This window comes from Cetorhinus maximus, chromosome 5 (genome assembly GCF_964194155.1).
Source record: "Cetorhinus maximus chromosome 5, sCetMax3.hap1.1, whole genome shotgun sequence".
NCBI classification, from domain to species: domain Eukaryota; kingdom Metazoa; phylum Chordata; class Chondrichthyes; order Lamniformes; family Cetorhinidae; genus Cetorhinus; species Cetorhinus maximus.
Window position 1 is genome coordinate 113,566,118 of NC_135883.1, and position 25,872 is coordinate 113,591,989.

Consider the following 25,872-nt stretch of genomic DNA (forward strand, 5'->3'; position numbering starts at 1 on the left):
AACATAGGATTTAGGAGCAGGAGTAGGTCATTCAGCCCTTCGAGCCTGCTCTGTCATTCAATAAGATCATGGCTGATCTGGTCTTAGTCTCAACCCCACTTTACCGTTTGACCCCCCCCACCCCCCACCACCCCCCCCACCCCATCCCCCTCCCATAACCCTTGATTCCCTTGTCTATCAAAAATCTGTCTAACCCTGCCTTGAATACATTTAAATAAATTTAATTTTTTTAACATTTAATAATAACTCTGAACCGAATGCTATCAGTTTCCATTCCTGCACGAGGCAAGCTCCTAGCCCTTTCTGCAACATATTGACTTCCAAGATTGTTTCCTTTCTTGGGTCCTAGTATTGAAGGAAACATGTCTTCCCTGACAATGACTGCTTAAGATATTCAAATACAATTTAACTGCCTTCTTGTCACAAGAACAGGACATCTTTTCCTAGCAATTCTGTCAATGATGATGCTCTCTTAGCAAAGTTGTGTATATAGGGACTAAGAAACTGAATAACCTTAGACATTGCTGCAAAGCTTCTTGGTCTTGGGATGTAGGCATAGATTGTATATCTTCTACTTTGCCTGGATTCGATGTACCCCAGTATTAGAATAAACTGAACTTAAAAAAATTAATGAGCCTTATGTTTATTTCATACTTTTTGCTGTTAAAATCAAAGCCCTCCCTCCCTTCCAGCCGTCTGCATTAACACATAAAGATTTTGATCATGCTCTTCCTTACTGGCACCCATGGCTGCAATGTCATCCACTATACATATGCAACCTGGGGCATTTTCAGTGATCCTAACCAAATGTTGCTGGATTAACTCTTGATTTACAGTTAAGCCAAATGGTAATGCCTTCCAAAAAATGCCTTCCAAATGGTGTTCTAAATGTGCTTAGTTTCTGTGATCCTTCTGATAAATGCCTGGGCCAATAACCATGTTTTGCATCTAATTTGGAGAAAAAAAATTTGCTTCAGCAAATCTTGGGTTTAATTCCTCCAATGTCATAAATCTATGTGGACACCTCTTAAATGCACAATTCAAATGTCTTGGGTCCAAACACACCCAAATTGTTCCATCTTTTTTTACTGTTGCACACAACGAATAATGACATCCATCTTCAGTTTTTCCTGGGTGTATACACTGCACTTCCCAGGGTGGATCAATTGAAGGAATTACATCAGCAATTAAATGCAAAATGGCAAAAGAAGCAACAGCGACATGAGGAAAGACTTTTTCATGCAGTGAGGATCTTGCACTGCTTGAGAGTATGGTGGAGGCAGGTTTAATTGAGGCATTCAAGAGGGAATTGGATTGTTATCTGAAAAGGAAGAATGTGCAGTGCTATGGGGAGAAAGCAAGGAGTGGAACTAGATTAATTGCTCCTACGGAGAGCCAGTGTAGGCACAACAGGCCAAACAGCCTCCTTCTGTTCTGCAACAAATTAAAACTCCGCACATCATCGAACCTGTTTGGGTACTTCAGCTGCAAGTCATGGACTGACTAGATAGGGTCATTTTTAACATTCTCTTTCACCAATGGTGCATTATTGATTTCATGTATGGTCACAATTTTGAGCTCCCCATACGCTGCTACTAATCCTGCTACTAACGGGCCATTCGTGTCTACCAAATAGAAAACCTGCGATGACCATGCAGACTTGTGATAGCTGAATTTTAATACCATTGTACTGATACAATGGATTGGTGACCCATTGGAACTTGTCAACCTGGCTGTCATAGGCTGTACCATTGACTCCCATCGGCATTTTAAGATTCTTACTGGAAGAACGCTGGCACTGGCTCTGGTCTTCATCTTGGCTTTGAGCATGTTTTCCATTTTTGTTCAGATATATAGGCCCATAACTTCCAAGCTCTGGGGCATCATATCCGAGGGTTACTCCAAAGATGTGCTGGGGGAAGTTCAAACTTCCGTTGGGCAATTGCCTTGCAATGGGAACCCTCCGAAACTTTGATTTAAATCAGAGTCTTTGGATGATTCTGACTGTCTTACAGCAATATCTATCCAGAACAAGTTAGAAGAATTAAAACCATTTCTAACTCCTGGATAACTATAGCACTGACTTGCACCGACCCCTCCCACAGGATTCCTCTCACGCACCCAACCCCTGATCCCCCAGCCTCCCCGCCCCCCCCCGAAAACCCAACTACCCCGCATCCCCCGACTGCCTTCCTCACCCCCTGACTACACCCCCGCCCCCCAACTACCCTCCCCACCCTCCAACTGCCCTCCCTACCCCCGACCATCCTCCCCACCCCACCCCTCCAAAGACCACCCAATCCCCCATCTCCTGACCACCCAATCAGCCCAGCCACCCCATACACCAAACCCACCCTACTCCCCTCCACCCATCCTACCCACTTACCTTACACAGTTACCTTCACCCTAGCTTCTCAAAGTGGCTGGACCTTTAAACTTACTTGCTTTATGGCAACTAGTGCTGTAAAAAAGGGGGTGTGGCATCTTTACTTCTGACTCAGCTGCCTTCGACACAAGACCTTTGGAATCTGCTGCAATGCACCTTTCTCACCCAGCCCAAGTCAGAAGGTTGGGCGAGAAAGATGCTGTTACATTTCAGGGTAAGTAACTAGGAGTGGAGTGGCAATCCAACTGCGATTGCTACTCCACGGAAGTTATGGCCCTATATGGTTGAATAAGGCATAAATCTCTAGCTGTGTAATCACGGCCACACATCTTGCCACATTTGTGGTTTAGAAAGTCTGCTCACTTTCAAGTAGAAGAGTTTTCTTCTCAGCATCTTCCACCTGGTCTGTTCTGTTGTCAACCTCATATATGTGTCTGTGCTTGTGTTGACTTGTGGCACACTCCTTGTTGCTGCTGCAAGTACACTGTATGCAATTTTTATTTGATAGTCGCTTATTGTAGCCTCTGACCACACTGTCATTGTCAGATATCCTGCACTGACCTGCTCAATGCCCTTTCAAGCTGCATGCCTTGTAGTGGTCTTGAAACATCAGACAATTCTGCAGCTGGTGCAGCAGAGTGCACTGCCCACAAGGTCTATTCAGTTTTGGCACCTTGGCCACTTCGCCAATAGTTGTAACCAGACCCAATGCTTGCAAGCGTTGCATTCCAGTCACAATGGCTTCATGCTCCCTTCTGCCTTTCAAGGTGTTGATGCCCTTTCTTTTTCTCTGATAGGTTCTCTGGAAGTTTTCGATTGGCGTTGAAGCAATAACGAGTTCCATGATTCTCTCCAACAACTCGGCTTCAGAGAAATCACAATCTCTGCCCTTATCACAGGATCAGCCTTACAAGCTGGTCAATTGATTCCTTAGGCTGTTATCTGAATGCCATTAACTCTAAACAGTGGATCCTGAAAGTCACCTTTATGTAGAGCTGATCTTCCAGTCCATTCCAGAACTTTACCAGCTCTTTTTAATCCTCATCAGATAGACCTGGTGTGTTCATTCAATGGAATCCCTCGTTTCCAATTGGTATTTTCATCTTCACTGCTTGTCTGTCAGGTTCAGCGATGGATAATTCCATTTTCTGGTGAGAAAAAGCTTGAACTCATATGGCCATGGACATCTGTGGCCTTCAAATTCATGACAGGAAATGTAGTTCCGATGCTCCTTGCTTCTCCAGGATTTTTAATTGAGTTTCCTTCAAATGAAATACTAAACAGTACTGCAGAATCACTGTGTCTTTGCCATGCCCAGCCCGGGGCTCTGTATCGCTGAAGCTCTGTGGAACTGTAGCCTGCATCGCTCACTTTTTCTTTTGCCTTGCCCATGAAGCTGTTTTCGTCAGTAACCGTACCACAACATCCAAATGGCTTGCAGCCTGTTAGCCCAATTCCAAATTGACCTTTGCAGCCTGATCCTGAACCGGCTTAATATTCTTGCTGAGCACTGACCCAGTTATCCTCCTAGTCAGTCACTCACTATTTCTTTGGGCACTGATCTCCAAGGGCATTTCTACCTCCCGTTATCTCACTGTATTTCTTCTGTGTTTGTAGCAGACTGCTTGTTTGTCCCAATTTCTTTTTTCTGGCTTCTCCAGATCTTTGGACTGACTCTACTCCATGATCTCTGCACTGAAGCAAGATCCCAATTTTCACTGTTGCACCTTGACTTTATTTCTGCAACACGGATTTCAAAATTGCACAGCTGCCACCATGTTGAGTTACTGGATTCTTCATACAAACTTACCAAATCACACTGATGAATGGTTAAAAAATACTTTGGGTTATTTTTATTGAAGACCCACAACACGATATACAAGATACAGGAGAGCTCTACACACACACCTAACAACATAATTCCTACTGCTGAGTCACATGCTGTGTGACATCACTTCCTGCAGTGATGATGCACACTCACGCAACAGTGAACATTTTAGCTATCCTCCTGTCACAAAGTTATAATGTTTTTCACAATATCATTGTGGTTTATTGTAAAGTAGTTTTATGAGTGTGTAGGATTCTGTCTGTGTGATTTAACTGAATTGGAATCAAATGGACTGCAAGCTTGCAATTATCAGAAGAGGTTAGGAATAAAAGGCATTTGAAATGCTAATGAGTAAACACGGATGAAGTCTTAGCATATAGGGTGTGAAGAAAATTTGCATTTTTAGACATGTGAAAGCGTTGTTTAACTTTCAAAGGGATGATGGGATGCTTATAACTAACAAGATAAGCAAGGCCAAGTAGTGTGCTTATTTTTTCCAAAGGTACTGACTATATTCCTTCAGTGCAATCTATTTCTTATGTTCTTATATTGGCAACATGAAATATTTTTATATTATGGGAAAAGTAATTTTTTATTTTCCATTCATTCATGGGATGTGGGCTTCGCTGGCTGGGCCAGTATTTATTGCCCATCTCTAGTTGCCGTTGAGAAGGTGATGGTGAGCTGCCTTCTTGAACTGCTGCAGTCCCTGTGGTGTAATATGCCCAAAGTGCTGTTGGGGAGGGAGTTCCCAGGATTTTGACCCAGTGACAGTGAATGAACAGTAATATATTCCCAAGTCAGGATGGTGAGTAACTGGGAGGGGAACTTCCAAGTGGTGGTGTTCCCATCTATCTGCTGCTCTTGTTCTTCTATATGGCAATGGTCATGGGTTTGAAAGATGCTGTCTAAGGAGCCTTAGTGAACTCCTGCAGTGTATCTTGTAGATAGTACACACTGCTGCTTCTGTGCATCAGTATGGAGGGAGTGAAAGTTTGTGGATGTGGTGCCAATCAAGCGGGTTACTTTGTCCTGCACGGTGTCAAGCTTCTTGAGTGTTGGGGGAGCTACACTCATCCAGGCAAATGGGGAGTATTCCATCACACTCCTGACTTGTACCTTGTAGATGGTGTGGACAGGCTTTGGGAGTCAGGAGGTGAGTTAATCGCCACAGGACTCTTAGCCTCTGACCTGCTCTTGTTGCCACAGTATTTATATGGCTAGTCCAGTCCAGTTTCTGGTCAATGGTAACCTCCAGGATGTTGATAATGGGGGATTCAGTGATGGTAATGCTATTGAGTATCAAGGAGAGATGGTTAGGTTCACTGCTGTTGGAGATGGTCATTGCCTGGCACTTGTGAGGCATGAATGTTACTTGCTACTTGTCAGCCCAAGCCTGGATATTGTCCAGGTCTTGCTGCATTTGGACATGCACTGCTTCAGTATTTGAGGAGTTGCAAATGGTACTGAACATTATGCAATCATCAGCGAACATGCCCACTTATGGTGGAAGGAAGGTCATTGATGAAGTAGCTGAAGATGGCTGGGCTGAGGGCACTATCCTGCAACAGTATATTGAATATTAAGTATTTTTGACTGTTCATGGTGGTTAATCTATTTGAACATAACAAGTTTCCAATGATTTTACAACAATGACCAAATGGCAGCTGACTCCAGTGCCACACCTTATACTCTATTGTTGATTATTACAATGTTGTTAGCAGAGAAGAATAATAAAATATCATTTTCAATAGGTAGTACATTACTCTACAGTGCATATCTCAGGAATCATGATGTTTTGTTGTGGCATGTTTTCTCCTGTAGACCATTACCAGATGGTGTGGGTTTGTGGTTTCTACTCCCTATTCCAGATATGAGCATGTATGTATCAAGTAAAAAGGAACTGAAAGCCTAAGTTGCTGCCCATGCTGATCCATTTCAAACATCAAAAAGACCCTCTTTATGACAGACATTTTTCATTAAGATTTATGCTTGTCATATTGATTTATAAAATAATTGGTTTCTACTGTTAAGATAATTTTTGATTTATGCTTGATTTTAAAATTCTTGCAGATTTTTATATCATTGGAAAACTAAAGTGACAGGCCACCATGCAGGACACTGCCAAGATGAAAAGGAGAAAAAGAGAAGATTGCTTAATGAGTAAGTAGTGATTAGGTGATGCTAAGGTTAAAAGCTTGCAGATTAAAGGTGGAAGGAAAAGGGAAGGGTGTAAAACAGTCCACAGTTTAGAGATCTAGGCACAGAATGAATTAAACAATTGTTTAAAGAGTCTTGGGGCAGAACTTTTCGTCCTGAGAGAGGGCAAGCACCCAACGCGAATGGGAGTGAAATAGTGCACGATGATGTCGGGCGAGCGTCCCGATATCATCGTGCACTCTTGCGATCTTTCAGTCGGCGGGCGAGCGCGAGAATGCCGACAACGGCCTGCCAACAATTAAGAGACTATTAAGTCCCTTAAGCAAGTAATTAATTTAATTAATTCGCTGCCCGCTCAACCATTAGGTTGGTGGGTGGGGTAATAGGCCAGGCAGCCTTTGCATTTCTTACAAAACGTCATCTACAGGTTCCAACGGTAACTAAAAAAAAATTAAAAAGTTTTAACATCATTTTTAACATGTCCCTCTTCAAGTGACTAAGTCACATGTGGGGACATGTCTATTTGATTTGTAAAATCTTTATTTTTCATTTTAAAGTTCTTCAACTCCCTGAGACAGCTCTGTGCCTTCAGGAAGCATTCGGTGCGCGCTCCCCCACACATGTGCAGACTTCAGTGCTCGCGCTCCTCCCGCCCCCACCCCAGCAGCACTGAGGCTTTCAGCGTGCGTTTCAAGCTAAGCTGGCCATTAATTGGCCATCCAATGCGAATTCACGGTCGGAGCCCGATCGCAGATGGTGGTCCATCTAGGTGCCATTCCTGGGCCCGCCCACCAAGCCCGCCCAACGAGTGGAAAATCCTGCCCTTGAGTTCAATATTGGAAGGATGCGAAAAGGAAGCAAGGCATGTGGCACTTGCAACATAGGAGGTGCATGTGAAAAGTGCAGAGCCGCACTGACCATATTGTTTAAAAGAACAAAAGAAAAATTGTGGTGGAGAACGACATTGGAAGCCAGAATTGAAAGAGGGATTACCTGTGAATGCTTGTGTTCTTGCTTGGTTTGCAAGAGAGGCACTGCCTCCACAGATACAGGAGTCATATTTAAATTCTGGGAGAACTTATTTATGTACCATTGCAAAATTAGAAGAGATAACGATGGTTATTGCGTCATCAAATGATATAAATAAGTTAAAGATGAGGTAACTCAGTCAATGCACTGCAAAAAGAATGGAAGCTGTAAGCACCAAGGCATAGGACTGGATTTTCAGCCCTGCCCTGGCTGGTAATGGAGGCTGGCAGAGCTGAAAATTAGCCCCACTAGGCAGCTTGCCAGTTTCCTGGCCCCATTCTGCCTCTGGGCCGACAGGGCTACCTGCTCACATGCAGGGGTCGTAGATCAGGCTCATTAAGACCCTAATTGAGGGCAATTAAAGGAGGTCAACTGCAAAATTCTAGTCAATCCCCAGCTCCTTACACAGGCGGGTCTCAGTTTAGATGCCTAGAGACAGGTTGGAGGACCAGGGCTCCAGGCAAGCCTCGAAGCCCTCCCTGCCTACCTGGGTGTGAGAACAACCACAGGCCACCCGCTAGGAGGAGCTCCCCCCTGACTGCTGAATTAATTTTTTTAATTAAAAATTTAAAGAAGTTGGAGAGAGGGCCTCACAATGTTGATGCAACCTCACTTATTTCCTCTGTGGCTCCTCTCAGTCTGGAAGGATTCTGATTGCCCCTCTAGCCTTGTGAGCCCACCCAACACCCTTAATTGGACAGCAAACCTGTCTCCATACCAATTAAGTGTAGGGGGGGTAGGTGGGGGCCGGGGGGAGGTGCCTTTTGAAATCCCAATGAGTGACTTCCCCCCGCCCCCCACCGCGGCAGGTTCTGGACCTATGTCTCAAATTCTGTTTCCCACCCGCAGAGGGAAAATCCAACCCATATAGACTGGAATTAAACAGAGAGGAGATGGTCCAGCATCCTTGGCTGAAAAGTTTGGGGGTGAGCGGCCTCCTGGAGCCCAGGAAACCCTAAGCTGATTTTACAGTTTATGGCCCAGAATGGTTGATGTGTGATCATGAATATCATGCACTTTGACACCTGTAAACACACAGGAGGAACAAATACAGTGAGGTCCATAAACTACTAGAATTCTACTAGACAGTAAGTGTTATAATGCCTGGATATAACTGCACATCTGCAATACAGTCTCCAGAACCTTTATAGCTTATTGTGCTCTGCATAATATCCATGTAGAAAAGGTGATTGTTTTGAAATTTAAAGTGTGATGATGATGAAAAGGAGAAGGCCTCCATCCTCACATCAGGAGGATGGTGCACTGAATGGAGAGGAGGTAGACAATGAGCAGCATCAGTTTGCAACCGGAGAAAGGAGGCAGCAAATTAAAGCTGAATACAATGAGTAAATAGGAGTTGTGAAACTGAATAAAAGTTCCTCACCTGATTATGCCTCCCCACGCCAAATAGTTCACAAGAAATTGCATTGCATAAGGCTCCTAAACTTTGTTCCCATCATCACAAGGTCACATATCTAGAGTCGATTCCACCAAGTTACAAACATCCGGAGAAATGTACTTTGAAGTTTATGTGGTCAATGAATTTTTATTTTTCACAACACAATTTACAAAAATCTTCTAATAATTTTATATATTCTAACTACAGTTATATCTTACCACTGTGTTTGTGTATATATACATATAATAAGTATATATATATATCTTTATTAATATAATTATATCTTACCTTTGTGCTATCTACCTCAGCTCTTCCTCTACTTGTACAAGAAATTAAAGAAGAACAATGCACCAAAATTGAATCCTTTTCCATTTAAGAGAACTATAACGTTAAGATGAATAAGGTCCAAAGGCGGATTCACAGCAGTTACAAGAAGCCGTTCTGACAAAGGACTAGACGCTACAACTGATAGAGGTACAGGGAGATCACAATAGATATAATGGTGTTCTCTCTCACCAGTTTACAGAATAAATCTTTCTTCCCCCATCTCCCATTAAAAAGTTGGAATGGAGCCAGGACACAATAGTTTATCAAAAGCATCTTAAAGAAATACAAGAAAATCAGATTATGCATTTGGCATAGAATCGCAACCATACGCTGTAATCTCAACTATTCAGAAAGCTATAGTGGCGGTTTTCAAAATCAACATACTTTATGATATCACAAGCAGATGCACCCTTGTGTATGTACTCTACTCATTCTATGATTGTCCAATGCAGCCTATAATCATAATTTAGGGCTATGATTCCTAATTTTGCAAGTAAATGGCAATAAGTTGCATTGTACAGAAATAAATGAAATTATAGTAAGTCATATTTGTAGAAATCGATGAATTAAAACTAAAGTGCTGAAATGATTATTTTGCCTCTATCAGCACATATCAGAGAACTGTGGCAGCACTGTGTCTCTCTGCAAAGCTCTTAGATTATGTGACGTCTTGCAAATTTCCCAACAATTGCACTTGTGTGTAATAGCTCACTTGGGTGCAGCACACAAATGAGTCAGGCAAAGAGGATCATATGCTAATAATGAAACCTGCCTGATTTATGTCTATTTAAATTTGTGATGGAAAAGCCTGGAAGGGGGAATCTTTGTTTATGGCAGTGCGATGCTCCATGTCTGATTTTGTTCGATGCATTAGGTGCAATAACAGAAAAATTGGCTCATATACTTAACCTATTGAAGCAACTTGTTGATATTGTGAATAAACATCCTCTGGAGATGGTGCAGTTTAATGCATTCCTGTGACATTCCTTCATCCATTATCTTAACATAGACAGTAAGCCAATTATTTTAACTGGGTTAAACCCTCTGCTAAAATAACAGATTGAAGAATTCAATGTAATGGTAGAATTGCTAACAGCTTGCATCTTTTAGCAACATTTTCTGTAAGAAATATCCTTTATTTATAGATAAATATAGATGATTTAAAGTGTAATGTACCTTAACGCACTAACTTCAGAATATTTGTAAAAGTCATAAAAGAAAAAAAATCAATTATCCCAGCAGTAGTTATATTTGTTAACAATTTCCTTATCCAGGAATGTAATAGTGATTTTCCATTGATATGACTTTACTTAACTGTTTTTGTAAGATTGTTATCTCCTCTTTTGAAAGTAAGTTACTCGTATGTAACTGAAGAAAAACTTGTACAAAATGTTTTAATAGGATTATTTTAATAAATAAGAGCCCAACTTCCTTGTGTGAGGAAATTGATAACATAGCTTGTTTTTTTTTAAATTGCTGATCCTAAATGTTTATAACATGCTAAAACTTCAAAGCCTCCTGCAACATCTGAAGGATTTTCCAAGCCTTCCAAGAGTTTCTGTTGATGTTGCATGTCATCTTGAGAGCAAATTCTGATCCAGTTCAATCTTTTCTCCTGCAGAGTAGCAAGACCCGAAACTGTAGAGGTTAGTTGAACAGCTGCTGCAACTGAGTGTCGGAGGTAAACTCAGAAACAGCACTTATAACATTTATTTCATTTCATTTGAGGAATGCTTGGAATATGACTTGCAGTTCAAATCATGTCAGTGGCACTTGAACTGTTCTCATGAGTACACCTGGTTATTTGCTTTTGAAGCTGTAGCTGTTTACTGCCTTTCACTGCAGTATAAAGAGTTCCATAAGTTTTCTATTGTACTTTATATGGCACTAAATGGAAACAGAAACAAAGATGCGTTTTATCTTCCAACATCTGGAAAGAAGTGACATTGTGTGCTGCTGCATTTCTTTATCCTGGGTAATCTGACTTTCAATCCAACCCAAATAGTTCAGATGATTGTCTCTTCTCTTTGTGGGACCAGTAGGTAAGGGAGAAGAGTTTGACCACTTTCAATCTGTCTCCCAATTGACGTGATTCACTGTGATGAAAGAACATTCTCTTTGCTAAAACATTACCCTATATTGCATGATCTTTCTGTAAAATAGCTATACAAGCTTCCTGTAAGACTCATTGCACCTGAACTGTCAAGTATCCCATGTTCAAAGTTTCTTGGGCAAACTTAATTTGTACAATTGTTTATTTTGTAAGATTTTGAGTTTTGCACTGGAAATAATGCATGACAAGAGGGATCCTAGACTTAAGCTGCCTGTGTGTTTTTTGCAGCTTTGATAAATTGTTACCTTACTGATTGACTAAGTTACTGTGAACAATTTAGGAGTTAAAAATGCAAAGCTTTAAGGATACAATTGCCCCTTTATCAGGTAAATAATGCAATAAGAAATCCTGACAATAATGAAGCAACATGCAAAGGGAGATTTTGAATTTATATAGCACCTTTCACAACCTCATGATACCCTATAATGCTTCACAACCAAATAAGTACTTTGAACCATTGCCGCTGTTGTAATAAAAGGCAATTTGCACTGAGAAAGGCTCCACTAATAATATGAAGCAAATGATCAGATAATGGGCGGAATTGTCCCAGTTTTGCACTAAGTGTGGTAGCTGGCATCAAAAATTATGATTTACCCACCACCTGCAATGGCGGATTTCATGCCATATTGTCCGCTTCCCAATGGGATTGCATGGGAAACACACCGGAACGCTGGCGGGTGGGCTCAGATTTGCCCGCCACACTGTGACCTCAGCGTTTCCTCACTCTGGGCGCCATATTTAAAGGTCACCAGAGCGCAGCTTACTTCATGTCTACAAACCATGACTGCTCCAGGTGACGGATGGCCCCGGAAACAAAGGTGATGGCAGCCCCCAAATTTAGTGAAGCCTCTCTGTTGGACACACTGGAAGGCCCCAGCGATGTCCTCTACACCCACTCTGGCAGCAGGAGCTCCACCAGAGTCACCAATCTGGCCTGGGAGGCGGTGGCAATGGCAGTCAGCGCCGACGGAGCACAGAGGAGGTCAGCCATCCAGTGCAGGAAGAGGATGAATGATCTCATCAGTTCCGCCAGGGTAAATCAGCCACCACATCACTCTCAACTCACATATTTCCAAACCCATCATACATCTACAAGGATCTCACACCTCAAGGGACAACAACACTAATTCTCACACACGCCCTAACATCTCCATTAGGCTCATATCCTCTGGAGCTCGTATCCTCATCCCATCCATGGCTCTGCTCACCACACAAACACTCAACACATCCTCATCATCTGCCCTGGCATGCATCCTGCTTACTCTTTCCCCATCTGTTTTCATGCAGGAGAAGCTGGCACACAACAGGAGGGAGAGGTTCCAGACTGGAGAGGGTGGGGGTGGGTGGGGGGGCAGAGGGTGGAGTGACCCACATTAGGCCCCTCACTCACTTTAAGGACCATGCTATCGTGCTAACTGGTGAGGATGTGGACTGTGCCTGCGGTGACAGTGAAGTCGGCGATGAACACCCACGTGAGGATCCTGCTCACATCATCCCTCTCTCAACACAACTGTGAGTGCTCTGTCTCCTGCTTTCGACTCTGCTGCCATGCACTAATTATCTCTACTTTGGTTCACAGTGGCCTCTGCCAAACTACCGACGCCCTCAGCCAGCCAGTCCCTCAGCTCCATCCAGGTCCTCACCTCCAGCCAAGAGGACACCTCCTCCATGGAACAGCTGGAAATAAGCAGCCTGGAAGACCCATCACATTGCTTACCCACACCCTCCACTAGCACAGAGATAAACACCTTGGTGGGACCTAGATCTAGAGCAGGCTCAGAGTCACAATCTGGTGGTCACTACACAGACATGTGTCCACAACAGGAGGAGACAGGTTCAGCTGAGCTCCCCGGCATTCGGAGGGCTGCTGGGGAAGAGGCATCCGTGAGGTCCTGCTCAGATGACGAGCCTCTGGATTCAGCCTTCCAACTCATCATGGAGAGTCAGCAGAAGGCAGGGAACATCACGCAGAACTATTGGAAGCCCTCAACAGAGAGGAGTTCGTCTGCCTGCTCTCTGATGAAGTGGTGCCCACATGTGCGCACATGGAGGTCTTCAAGGGAAGGGTGGCAGACTCCTTGGAGACCCTAGTCCAGCAGAACATGGAGATACGCGCAGACCTGCACTCCAGTGCGGTAACCATGGGTGAGTTCCTGCAGTGGCAATGCGAGAGGGAAATGGGGCACATGGATGTCCCTCCAGGTGTTCATTCCCCTCAAGGAGTCAGACCGAGGTCCTTGGGTGGCCAAAGGGAGGAGAAGCAGCAGCTGGGTCATCCACTCAGGGATCTCTGAGGCTGTCCGCTCTCTCTATGACCCCCTCAACCTCGACCTCTGTCACTGCAGAGGGAGCAGCTGGCCCACTGGAGGACAACCAAAGAAAGTCGGGGCCCTCCAGGCCTCAGGCCTCCAGAGGACGTACGCCAAAGTAATCAAAGGCAATAGGGCCAACCACCCCTGCTGCGGATGTCAGGGCAGCACCTAGAAGAAGTGATAGGCCGAGAAAAGTTAAGAAACTGATCACAAGTGGTTGCATGGGTGAACACATTTTGTCACTTTTTATAATCTGAAAATTTATTCACTTTCACGGGATAATGTCTAATGTTGTCATTCAGCTTCATTGACAGGCTTCATGAGTCCTCCCACTGCATTCACCCACAATGAGCTGTTCAGCTGCACGCAGCCAGTAATTCTGGAGGGAGAAATGTGTGTGTGGCAGGGCCTTTCGGAGTCTTGTGCAAGCACTCTTCCACACATGCAGAGCTTTCATCCATCAGGCTCAGATCACTGTCCCGAGTATTTTCGATGCTGCCTGTTGGGGTTCTCTTTCAGTTGTCCATCTGAACTGATCTGCATCTCTGCCCACGCACTATGTAATCTTCATTTGCAATTACACCAGTCCTCTCTGTTAGGATTGAATTCTCCCATTGTCCCCAATATGCCTTTTGTATCTTTTTCTTCAATTGTGTGGCACGCTGACTCACTGAGCTGGACCTGAACACAGCGAGCACCTGGAGCAATCATTCAAACTGCTCAAACTTCCTCAAAATCAACTTTGGCCGTTCTCAAAAGTGTGTCAGGTGTTCTTCAGTCCTTAATTTCTTAAATGAAATGTAAAAAAGATTTCCATCCCAGCCTCATCACTACTTTTCTGTTGTGTATTACACTAAGAAAAGACTCACCACAAGGACTCACTGCAAGCAGCCATTGTTGAACTAACTTTATTTACACCTCCCCAACAGAAAGGGTAGCAGAGAGGCAGCTGTAATATACCGCAGCATGAATTTCTCCATGTTGGGATTCTTGCAGGCTGGAGCAGGTGACATTTACAACATCTCCCAGTTTGCTGTCCAATGTATAAGAATGGTGACTGATGCTCCTCACGCCAGGAGAGGGGAATATCTAGCATTTCCTCTGACCAGAGTGCAACAAGCTGAGAGGTTAGGAGACGGACTTCCCCTAATACAGGGTGTCTTTGATTGCATGCAAGTGGCTTTGTGGACACTGCCTCTAAGTGCACAGTTGGTGTGCGACAATGCTGAACACATCACATCATGAATGTCCGATATCCTGGCAGCAGTCCTAATGAATTGATTATTTTGCGAGTCTGTTGTATCAGCATTTGAGTTGACACATCAAACCTGAGGGCAGCTGCAAGGCAATAAGGCCTTTCCGCTGATCACCTGGGCTCATGAAATCTGTGTGCAACCTAACCACAAGTGGGCATCAATGACCTTCACTTCATCATAAGGTCAGCAGTAATGACGCTCACTGACAATAAGAACATAAGAAATAGGAGCAGGAGTAGGCCATTCAGCCCCTCAAGCGTGCCCTGCCATTAATAAGATCATGGCTGATCTGCCCCAGGTCTTAACTCCTCTTTCGTGTCAGCACCTCATAGCGTTCAACTCCCCAATATTTCAAAAATCTATCTATCCCCCTTTAAATACTTTCAGTGATCTAGCCTCCACAACTCTCAGGTAGACAATTCCAGACATTCACTACCCTCTGAGAGAAGAAATTCCTTCTCATCTCAGTTTTAAATGAGTGCTCCCTTATTCTGTAACTATGTCCCCTAGTTCGAGACTCCCCCACTAGTGGGAACATCTTCTCAACATTTATCCTGTTAAGCCCCCTCAAAATCTTGTACGTTTCAATAAGATCATCCCTCATTCTTCTAAATTTAATGAATAAAGGCCTAGCCTGTTTAGCTGTTCTTGATAAGTAAACACCTTCATCCCAGGAATCAGCCGAGTGACTCTCTTTTGAACTGCCTCCAATGCCAGTATACCCTTTCTTAAATACGGGGACCAAAACTGTACACAGTATTCTAGGTGTAGTCTCACCAATGCCCTGTACAGTTGTAACAAGACTTCCCTATTTTTAAACTCCAACCCCCTAGCAATACAGGCCAAAATTCCAATTGCCGTCTTAATTACTTGCTGCACCTACATACTAACTTTTTGTGTTTCATGCACAAAAACACCCAGATTCTTCTGTGTTGCACTTTTTTGGAGTCTCTCTCCATTCAAATAATAGTCTGCCTTTTGATTCTTCCGACCAAAGTACATGACCTCACACTTTCCTACATTAAACTCAATCTGCTAAGTTTTTGCCTACTCACCCAACCTGTCTATATCCCTTTGCAGATTTCTTATGCCCTCATCACAACATACCCCTCCCACCTATTTTTGTATCATCAGCAAATTTGATTAAATTATACTCTGCCCCCTCCTCCAAGTCATTAATATAGATAGTAAATAATTGAGGCCCTAGGACTGATCCTTGTGGCACTCCATTAGTTAGGTCTCCCCAACTAGAAAAAGACCCATTAATCCCAACTGTTTGTCTTCTGTGTGTTAACCAATCCCCAATCCATGCTACCACATAACCCCCAATACTGTGAGCTCCTAATTTGTGCAATAACCCTTTATGTGGCACCTTATCACATGCTTTCTGGAAATCCAAATACACTACATCTACTGGTTCCCCTTTATCAACTCTGTTTGTTATATCTTCAAAGAATTCTAGCAAATTTGTCAAACATGATTTCCCTTTCACAAAACCATGTTGACTCTGTTTGATTGTGTTAAGCTTTTCTAAATTCTATTTCTTCCTTAATAATGACTCCAGCATTTTCCCAACGGCAAATGTTAGGCTGACTGGCCTATTGTTTCCTGCTTTTTGTCTCCCTCCCTTCTTGGACAGGGGTGTCACATTAATGGTTTTCCAACCGCTAGGACTCTCCCGGAATCCAGTGAGTTCTGGAATATTTCGACCTATGCCTCCACTATCTCTGCAGCCACTTCCTTTAAAACCCTTGGATGTAGACCATCAGGGCTTGGCGACTTGCCTGCCTTTAGTCCCATTAGTTTGTCAAATACTTTGTCCCTCATGATAGAGACTGTTACAAGATCTTTCCTCTCATTAGCTCCTTGCTTATCTAATACCTTTGGGATGTTTATAATATCCTCCACCCTGAAAACCGATGCAAAATATTGTTTGAAATTATCTGCCATTTCCCTGTTCCATGTTATCAGTTCTTCAGTCACATTCTCCAAGGGTCCCACGCTCACTTTAGCACTCTCTCTTTTTATATACCCATAGAAGCTCTTGCTGTTTGTTTTTATATGTCTTGTAAATTTACATTCATAATTAATTTTCTCCCTCTTTATTAGCTTTTTAGTCATCCACTGCTGGTTACTAAAAATTCTTCTGGCCTACCACTAGTTTTTGCTGCTTTTTATGCCTTAGTTTTTGATTGGATACTCTCCCTGGCCACCTTTATTAACCACGGGTGGTTCATCCTTTCATCGAGTCCTTCTTTTTGAACGGGATAAATTTTTGCTGAGCTTTATGAAATATCTGCTTAAATGTCTGCCACCACTCATTCACTGGCCTTCCCCTTAGTCTATTTTCCCAGCCCGCTTTAGACAACTCTTTCTTCATACCTCTGTAATTGTCCTTATTTAAGTTGAGGACACTGGTTTGAGACCCAGGTTTACCCTCAAACTGAATTTGAAATTCTACCATGTTATGATTGCTACCCCCTAGAGGATCCTTAACTATGATATCTCTTATTAATCCCACCTCATTACACATTACTAGATCTAAAATAGCCTGTGCCTGGGTAGGTTCTGCAATGTATTGCTCTAAGAAACAATCCCTGATGCATTCTACAAATTTGTCTTCCATGTTACCCCTGTCAATCTGATTTGTCCAGTCAATATTCAGATTAAAATCACCCATGACAATTGAAGCACCCTTCTTACATGCCTCCATTATTTACCCATTTATACTTCATCCTAAAGTGAGGCAACTCTTTGGAGGCCTATAGGCGACTCCCACCCATGATTTCTTCCCCTTGCTATTCCTTTTTTCCACCCAAACTGATTTCACATCACGATCTAATCACACCTATATCACTACTCACCACCACACTGATATCTTCCTTTATTAACAAAGCTATCCCACCTCCTTTTCCTTTCTGCCCATTTTTCTGGAACATCAAATACCTTTGATTATTGAGTTCCCAGTCTTGATCACCTGCAACCACGTCTCTGTAATAGCTATCAAGTCATTTTCATTTATTTCTATTTGTGCCGTCAACTCATCAATCTTGTTACAAATGCTGCATGCATTCAGATAAAGAGCCTTAAATTTTGACTTTTTACCATTATTGCTCATTCTGGTTCTGGTTCCTGCTGCACTCCTCTGCTTACATTTTCTGCCCCTTCCTGTCACACTTTGATTATCATTCACCTCTTCACTACCCTGCACCTCTGCTCCCTCATTTATTTTTGACTTTTTAAACTTCCCTTCAATTGAACCTCCCCCCACCGCCCCCCCCCCCCCCCCCCCCCACCCCACTGATTAGTTTAAAGTCCTATATACACCCTAGTTATGCAATTCTCCAGGACACTGGTCGCAGCATGGTTCAAATAAAGCCCGTCCCAACAGAACAGCTCTCTCCTTCCCCAGTCCTGGTGCCAGTGCCCAAGGAATCAGAACCCATTTCTCCCATGCCAATCTTTGAGCCATGCATTTACCTCTCTAATCTTATTTACCCTATGCCAATTTGCATGGTGGGTCAAGTAGTAATCCGGAGATTATTACCTTTGTGGTTCTGTTTTTAATTTAGCCCCGAGCTGCTCATAGTCCCTCAGCTAAACCTCTTTCCTAGTCATACCTATGTCGTTGGTGTCTATGTGGACCACACCAACTGGATCCTTCCCCTTCCACTCCAAGTTCCTCTCCAGCCCAGAAGAGATGTCCTTAACCTAGCACCAGGTAGGCAACGCAGCCTTCGGGATTCTCTGTCTTTGTTGCAGAGAACAGTATCTATTCCCCTAACTATGCTATCCCCAATTACTACTATCTTTCTCTTTTCCCCTCCCCGCTTGAATGACACTCTGTACCACGGTGCTGTGGTCAGTTCGCTCATCCTCCCTGCAATCTGTGCCCTTGTCCACACCGGGAGCAAGAACCTCGTACCTATTGGACAAGGGCACTGGCTGAGGCTCCTCCAAAGCTAAATTTTGAATCCCCAAATCTGCCTCACTCACAGTCACACCCTCCTGTCCCTGACCGCGGTCCAAATTTGATGTTATTAATTTAAGGGTAGTGACGGTCTCCTGAAACACAGTGTCCAGGTGACTCTCCCCCTCCCTGATGTGTCGCAGTGTCTGCAGCTCAGACTCCAGCTCATCAACTCTGAGCTGATGTTCCTCGAGCAGCCAACACTTGCTGCAGATGTTGTCACCATGGATCGCACCGGCGTCCACCAACTCCAATATACTGCAATGCAACACGTTGCCTGCCCAGCCATCTCTATTCTATTTAATTAATTAATTTGGATGTTAAATATTTTAAAAGTGAATTTCTTAATTGCACTCTTCAGCTGTAGTAGCGTATCCTGATTTACCACTTGGCCAATCAAAAGAGACACGGAAGAGATACTCACCAATCACCTACCTGTTTTCCTTTGACGTCACACTTCGGCTCTGACAGGTAGAACCAGGTCCTCCTCTCGTGCACTCCTCTAGGTGCTGCTGTCTCCCTGTCCCAGGGTCCTCCTCTCGCGCTCTCCTCTAGGTGCTGCTGTCTGCCTGTCCCAGGGTGCCCCTCTCACATTCTCCTCTAGGTGCTGCTGACTGCCTGTCCCAGGGTCCCCCTCTCACATGCTCCTCTAGTTGCTGCTGACTGCCTGTCCCAGGGTCCTCCTCTCACACTCTCCTCTAGGTGCTGCTGACTGCCTGTCCCAGGGTCCTCCTCTCGCACTCTCGCTCAGTGTTCAGTACCATTCATGACTCCTGAGATACTGAAGCAATCCATACCTGGGCACGATCCAGACTTGGACTGTGAAGTGGCAAGTAACATACGTGTCACACAAGTACCAGTCAATGACCATCTTCAAGAAGAGAGAATCCAACCATGTTGTCTTCTCACCATCCAGTTAGGCACTTTATAGCCTCCTGGATCCAACATTGAGTTCACCAATTTCAGACCATGAACTCTGTCCTCTATTTTGATTCTGTTTTTTTGCCATGTGCTGGTTTCAATCTTGTTTTTCATGCTTTTGCTTTTGGACAGAGTTATTTATTATTCTTTCATTTCTTTCATTTACACTCATTCCGAACAAATTTGTTTTGTCTCTTTACTATGACCATTACCACTGCCTTTTGTTCCATGACATCTTTTGTCATTTAGTCTCTCCCGCCCTCTACCCTATCCCAGACCTTCCCTTTTGTTCTTATTCCTCCTCCCCACTTTTCAACAGCATAAAACGCATCCCATTTCTACCTTCCTTCAGTTATGAAGAAGTCATATTCAAGTGGAAACATTAACTCTGTTTTCGCTCTCCACAAATGCTGCAAGACCTGCTGAGTATTTCCAGCACTTTCTGTTTTTATTTCAGATTTCCAGTATCCACAGTGTTTTGCTTTTATATCATTATTGTGTACTTGAATGCAGGTTATCATGCTGATTTATTTCTGAAATCTTGAATGAGAAGCCATGATAGTTTGTTGGCTAAACTCATTCTAAGAGCAGGTATCCTCTGAACCAATTGGATTAATTAATTGATCTGATCTTGTCCCTTTATACTGCACATCTCCCTTTAACAGAATGTGCTTATTGTAGGTATCTGAAGGATGGAACAAATACATTTTTAAAACCTCAGAATACACACACTATAAGGACACAATTAATAATATTTGGCCTATCCCATTCATTCCACAGATCATAAGCAATCTCCTCTGTTAAGGACTCTGTGCACTATTGTATTTACCTTCTCTGACTGAGATCAAGGCATTCAGAATTCAACTGGGATTTAAACCAAGGTCGTTTTGTGTACATAGAATTCAGTAATACCCCTAAGACATGCACTTACTCACATAGCTGTCAGAGAAACTTTATGATTTATGCATGAGTCCTAGTACTGCTGAATTGATGAAAACTTAGAAAATTCAGTATTTCTATTTGTAAACTTTATAAATTGCACATTTCACAATACTTAAAGGTGCATTGCAAGCCAAAATAAGGCAAATAGTGGAACAGGTCTCTATGAAGAATGTACTATTTCAGCCCTCCAATAAAAATTAAGTTCCAAATAATCAGGAATGACCCACAATATATCACTGCCTTGCATGATTTCAGCACTATTACTAATCAAAAGGTCTGCACTCAGCAATCTATTGGTCTATTTTCTTATCTCCTCCACTCCGCACCCACACCTCCACCAGACCCCGCCAACAACCCCACCACTGCCACCAGCCCCCCATCCCCAACGCCCTCTCCTCCCCACCCACAGCATAGTATAGGAGCAGACAGAAAAGACATAGTTGAAGTCCAGCTGAGAAACAGGAAGAGAATAGCCTAGAATGGCAGCCTGAAGGGTCCCAGGCCTTAAGAATATCGGCGAGGCTATTAAAAATATATTGGTAGCTACCTTTGTAAGTTTTCCTAGCCTCTGATCTTAGCGGGCCAGGCAAAAGGCCTATTATCAACATAGCTGATGAAAATTAAATGAGAAATTTGATGAAAATTTGATGAAAATTAAATGGGAAGGCTGTTGAGCTCAGCCCCTCCCCCACCACCCTCATTTCCATAGGGTGCAGCCTCTGCATCTTTTGGAGGCCTAAGCAATCACAATTCCTTGGGAAAAACCAGGATAACACAATGAGGGGAATGGAGGGTGTGCAAAGGCCCAATATCATGCGTCCCTATCCTTTCCCTATCTTTTGTAGCTGGGAACTGAACATTCCCCTGATGCACAGATAGGTCATAGTCTAATCTGAATAGCAGATTTGTTGAACTCCAACTTTTATTAGTTGAATGTATAACTCAAAGTACTATTTTTTATTTGAAAGGATGACAAAAGTTGAACTTATGTGACATATCATCCTTTTGGTTCTTTCTTTCTATCACAGTGTACAGAGGATTGAGGAAACAGGTTCATTTAGAGAAAATGGTTCAGTTTGTTTTGATACACAACAGCCCTAAAAAGGCTAACTTATCAATTCAAATACAAATATCAATACATATGAAGTTGCTGTCCTTAACCTGCTACTTTTTAAAATTTATTCTTTCAGGGGATTTGTTGCCCTTCATCTGAATGACTTGCTAGACCATTTCAGAGGCAACCATGTTGCTGTGGAGTCATATGGAGGCCATACCAGGTAAGGGCTAGATGGGTTTTTATGACAGCTGTCACGGTCACCATTACTGAACCTAGCTTTTATATTCCAGATTTGTTAATTATGTTTAAATTCCACAAGCTGCTATGTTGGGACTTGAACCCATTCCCCAGAGTATTAGCCTGGACCTCTTGATTACTAGTCCAGTGACATTACCACTATGCCACCCTAGCTATATTGATTGATAAACAGATTCATCACCAATCCTTGGTGCCGATGGGGGCAACACTGCTCACAAAAAAAGCTCAAATTCTAGAAGGATGGACAGAACACTTTAATCGCATCTTCAATCAGCCTTCATCCATCAATGAAGAAGCAATCAACAGGCTACCACTGGTTGCCATCAACTGCTCTCTTGAAGACTCTCCCAAACTGTTAGAAATAATTAATGCAATCAAACGCCTGTCTAGCAGCAAGGCTGCAGGAGCTGATGCTATCCCAGCTAAAGTCTACAAAGTTAGAGGTCAATGCCTGGTCAAGAAGTTCACTGAACTCTTTCAGTCTTTGTTGGAGCATGGCACCATCCCACACAAATACAAAGATGCCTCCATTTTCCACTTATACAAGCAGAAAGGAACTCACCAATCTTGCAACAATCATAGAGGAACCTCACTCCTCTCCACCACCGGAAACATCTTTGCCAGATTCCTCCTGAACAGCTTAGTGCAAAATCTCAACCAGGATTTGCTGCCAGGCAGTTAGTGAGGGTTTAGAAAAGGTTGAGGAACCACTGATCTGGTGTTTGCATTTAGAGAGCTCCAGGAAAAACACAAAGAACAGAACATGGACCTCTTTATTGACCTGACCAAGGCCTTTGACACAGTCAGCTGTGAAGGCCTTTAAAAGGTGATGCAGAAATTCAGCTGCCTTGAGAAATTCATCACAATGGTACAACAGTTCCATGAAGGCTTGTTCACGCGTGTCCTGGATGATGGTGAGTCTTCTAAGAACATAAGAAATAAGAGCAGGATTAGGTCCTTCATCCCTTCAAGCCCTCTCTGCCATTCAATGGGATCATGGCTGATCTTCTACTTCAACACCATTTTCCTGCACTATACCCACATCCCTTGGGCTGGAATTTTATGGCCCAGTTGTGGCGGGGACTGGACCCTAAAATGCGGTGAGCCATTCTAAACTCCATTGGTTTCAGCAGGAACGTAAAATCCCGTTGCCATAAAATTCTGAGGTTATGTTTTTAATATGTGGAAATCTATCGATCTCAGTCTTGAACATACTCAATGACTGAGCCTCCACAGCAGCGAATTCTCTGGGGTAGAGAATTCCAAAAATCCACCACCCTCTGAGTGAAGAAATTACTCCTCATCTCAGCCTTAATGACTTACTCCTTATTCTGAGACTACGCCCCCAGGTTCAAGACCCCCCCACCCCCACCCCCCCCCCCCACCCCCAGCCAGGGGAAACATCCTCCCTGCATCTACCCTGTCGAGCCCTGTAAGAATTTTGTATGTTTGAATGAGGTCGCCTCTCATTCTGCTAAACTCCAGAGCATAAAGGCCCAATCTATTTAATATTTCCTAATGGAGCAATCCCTCCATCCCAGGAATTAATTTAGTGAACCTTCATTGCCCTCACTCTATGGCAAGTATATCTTTCCTTAGGTAAGGAGACCAAAGCTGCACACAATGCTCCAGATGCTGTCTCACTAAGGCTCTATATAATTGCAGTAAGACATCTTTACCCCTATACTCAAATCCTCTTGCAATAAAGGCCAACATACCATTTGTCTTCTTAATTGCTTGCTGCACCTGCATGTTAGCTTTCAGTGATTCATGAGCAAGGATACCCAAGTCTCTTTGAAGTTCAACACTGCCCATCTTCTCACTATTTTAGAAATACTCTGTATTTCTGTTTTTCCTACCAAAGTGGATAACCTCATATTTTTACACATTGTATTCCATCTGCCAATTTTTTGCCCACTGGCTCAGCCTCCCCAAATCTCCTTGGAATGTCTTTGCATCCTCCTCACAACTCACACTTCCACCTAATTTTGTGTCATCTGCAGACTTGGAAATATTACCTTTAATCCCCACATCCAAATCATTGATATGGATTGTGAATAGCTGGGGCCCAAACTAGTACCCTACTAGTCACAGCCTGCCAACCTGAAAATGACCCATTTATTCCTACTCTCTGTTTTCTGTCCATTAAGCAGTTCTCAATCTGACCCATTCCCAGTCACTAATGGAGTTAATCAGGGCTGCACGCTAGTTCTATCCCTCTTCAGCATGTATTTCTCTGCCATGTTCTAGGATGCCTACCATGATAGTGACCTTGGCATCGAAATCACATGAATGAGAAGCTGCTCAATCTGAGATGACTCTAGGCAAAAACCAAGGTCTCCAAGAACATGCTTTGCGATTTCCTTTTTGCCAATGACTGTGCACTAGCTGCTAGTTCAGAGCTGGACATGCAACGTAGCATGGACTTGTTCACCAATGTACATGACAACTTCAGCCCTACAGCCAGTGTGAAGAAAACTGAAGTAATGTACCAGCCTGCTCCAGGAAAGCCCTATCTCGAGCCCAGGGTTTCAGTCCATGACCAGAACCTGTCAGCAGTGGATAAGTTCACTTATCTCAGCAGCACACTCTCTCGAGTTATCTATATTAATGAGGAGACACATGCAAGAATTACCAAAGCAAGTGTAACCTTTGACTGACTTCGAACATCAGCCTGGGAATGAAGAGGAGTAAGTCTGTTGACCAAACTGAAAGTCTATAGAGCAATCCTGCCCACTCTGCCCCATGCATGCAAGACTTAGACTGAGTACCAGTGTCATGCCAGTAAGCTCAACTGTTTTCACTTGAGCTGCCTTCAGAAGCTTCTGAAGATCAGATGGTGGGAGAAATTACCGGGCATTGAGGTGCTTACCTGAGCTGGCATGCCAAGCATCCACACCATATTGAGACAATCACAACTGAGTTGAAGTGGTCATGTAGCCAGAATACTTTACATTTGCTTATCAAAGAGAATTTTTTATTGAGGGCTTGAGTCTGGGCTTGCTCATTAAAAAAATTACATATAAATGAATAATAGCACTAAAAAGAAAGAAAATTACCCATCACAAAAGTCTGACTTTGATTAAAATATATTTAAAACTATTCCAGTACATTAAAATGTTCAGTCAATGAGTCTTTTCACGGGGGTATATCCTCACCCATTCATCACTTCCTATTAACCGTTAAGGATGACTTTCCTGGCAGTCAAAGGAAGTACTGTCGAACACTCTGCAGACTTCAGTTAGGAGTTTTGATATCGATTTTGAGTTCTGGGAAAAGTTCGCCCAGGATCACTGCACCTGGCACAATCAAATAAAAAACATTGTAGCCTCCTTCGAAAGCATATCAGAGGAAGAGAGAAAACACAGGAAGAGGAAATCTCAATTCAGCAACTCATCTAAAACTCAGTCATCTGCGGTATCCTGTCTCATTTGCAGCAGAACCATCAGACACAGATTGGCCTTAGCAGTCATGTAAGTACCCAGCGGAACTCTACCAAACACCCCAGATGATGAACATGGTCATCTTCGCCTCAAAGGACAAACAAGGAAGGATGTGGATTGGACTGGTGAATCTTCTCTGTCACATCAGGTGATCTGACAATTTCTACAATGTACCACTGGCATCATGTGGTACAACAAGATGTCTAATTCAACTCAATTCAATTTAAATTTCAATTCAATTTCAGTTTATTGTCCAAACGGAAATTCGTTTTGGGTACATTGCTTGATCATTAAAAATATTACATATAAATGAATAATAACACTAAAAAGAAAGAAAATTACCCTATCACAAAAGTCTAACTTTGATTAAAATATATTAAAAGCTATTCCAGTACATTAAAATATTCAGTCAATGAGTTCTAGCACTGGTGTATATCCTCACCCATTCATCACTTCCTATTAACTGTTCTT

The 25,872-nt window shown here is 43.1% G+C and overlaps 2 long non-coding RNA genes across 2 annotated transcripts in view; one reads left to right on the plus strand and one right to left on the minus strand.

The window, feature by feature from the left end:
- Positions 1-2,567: 2,567 nt before the first annotated feature.
- Positions 2,568-10,153, plus strand: LOC144680346 (uncharacterized). The gene is made up of 3 exons (XR_013576542.1): positions 2,568-2,600; positions 6,288-6,377; positions 9,111-10,153. It is a non-coding gene; the product is annotated as an uncharacterized LOC144680346 (long non-coding RNA).
- LOC144680345 (uncharacterized) overlaps positions 4,893-25,872 on the minus strand; it is an 81,263-nt gene continuing 60,283 nt past the window's right edge. Inside the window, exon 3 of the long non-coding RNA XR_013576541.1 lies at positions 4,893-5,776. This is a non-coding gene — a long non-coding RNA (uncharacterized LOC144680345). The remainder of the gene's footprint in view (positions 5,777-25,872) is intronic.